This window comes from Sinocyclocheilus rhinocerous, unplaced genomic scaffold, assembly GCF_001515625.1.
Source record: "Sinocyclocheilus rhinocerous isolate Xijiao unplaced genomic scaffold, SAMN03320098_v1.1 scaffold953, whole genome shotgun sequence".
NCBI lineage: Eukaryota > Metazoa > Chordata > Actinopteri > Cypriniformes > Cyprinidae > Sinocyclocheilus > Sinocyclocheilus rhinocerous.
The window spans coordinates 356,105-357,784 of record NW_015643169.1 but is presented as its reverse complement, the minus strand read 5'-3'; the positions used below and the strand labels follow the sequence as shown (position 1 = coordinate 357,784).

The window sequence follows — 1,680 nt, the reverse complement described above, 5'->3', positions numbered from 1 at the left end:
ACCCCATCCGCCCGTATCTGCTTTCATGTACAACTGTTGGCGCAAGCTACATTAAAGTGATTATTACGTTTTGAATATGGATATTTTTCTTACAAAAACGCATCGATTCGTTACAGGAGGACTTTGTTCACCCCCCCCATCCCCGGCTTTTTGCAGAAACACAACACAAATTAGGTGGTGTTTTTTTTTTAAACAAGTTGCCATAGAATTTGTGCAGTATTTCAGATGCAACCCAGGTGGGATTCGAACCCACAATTCCCAGCTCCAGAAGCTGATGCCTTATCCATTAGGATGCTGGGTTTCTTGATGTTTTGCTATTAATTAATTTTGGCTTTTTGCAGAAACAATGCACATTAGAAGGTGGAATTTTTTTTTAAAGGGGTCATATGATGCGATTTAAATTTTTCCTTTCGGGGCATAGAGGAGAAACAATAATGTACAGTATGTGTAAAATAATGTGTTTTTTTAATCTTAAACCTCATAAACATTTCATTACACCAAATACACAAAATAATGTTCTTTTTAGCAACATCATATGACCCCTTTAAACAAATTGCCATAGATATTGTGTAGCATTTCAAACTCAACCCAGGTGGGACTCGAACCCACAAATCCCAGCTTCAGCGGCTGATGCCTTATCCATTAGGACCACTGGGTGTCTTGTTGTTTTGGTGTTCGCTATTAATGAATTTTGCCTTTTTGCACAAACTCAATGCACATTAGAAGGAGTTTTTAATTTTTTAAAACAAATTGCCAAAGAATTTGTGTAGCATTTCAAACACAACCCAGGTGGGACTCGAACCCACAATTCCCAGCTCCGGAGGCTGATGCCTTATCCATTAGGCCACTGGGTCGGTGGTAACTCTGGTGCTCGCTGTTAATTGATTTTGACTTTTTGCAGAAACACAATGCAAATTAGAAGGTGTTTTTTTTTTAAACAAATTGCCATAATATTTGCGCAGTGTTTCAGACGCAACCCAAGTGGGACTCGAACCCCCAATTCCCAGCTTCAGAGGGTGATGTTTTATCCATTAGGCCACTGGGACTCTTGCTGGTTTGGTATTCGCTATTAATAGATTTGGGCTTTTTGCAGAAACACAATGCACATTAGAAGGTGTTTTTTTTTTTGTTTTTTTTTTTAAACAAATTGCCATTGAATTTGAGCAGTATTTCAGATGCACCCAAGTGGGACTTGAACCCACAATTTTGGTGTTCACTATTAATTAATTTAGCCTTTTTGCAGAAACCGTGCACATTAGAAGCTTTTCTTTTTAAACAAATCACCATAGATCTTGTGTAGCATTTCAGGCGCAACCCAGGTGGGACTCAAACCCACAAACCCCAGCTCTGGAGGCTGATGCCTTAACCTTTAGGCCACTGGCTTGTTACATTTGCTATAATTTGAGTTTGGCTTTTTGTAGAAATACGATGAACATTAGAAGTTTTTTCTTTTTAACAAATTACTTTAGCACTTCAAACACAACCGAGGTGGAACTCAAACCCACAATCCCCAGCTCCAAAAGTTGATGTTTTATCCATTAGGCCACTGGAACTTTGAAACACGATATTTCAGTAATCTCACCCTCAGAACGTCAGCCTAAAAGCATCTGCTAAAGGATTAAATGCCAAAAAAAAAAAAGTAAAGTTTTTAAATTCTGAGCAATTTATGGGAGGAACTTA

General features: G+C 38.4%; 1 protein-coding gene and 1 non-coding gene across 2 annotated transcripts in view; one reads left to right on the top strand and one right to left on the bottom strand.

The window, feature by feature from the left end:
• Positions 1 to 1,680, top strand: part of LOC107757016 (testis-specific gene 10 protein-like) — an 11,887-nt gene that overhangs the window by 8,981 nt on the left and 1,226 nt on the right. The window lies entirely within an intron of this gene.
• Positions 782 to 854, bottom strand: trnar-ccg (transfer RNA arginine (anticodon CCG)). Its single transcript has one exon. It is a non-coding gene; the product is annotated as a tRNA-Arg (tRNA).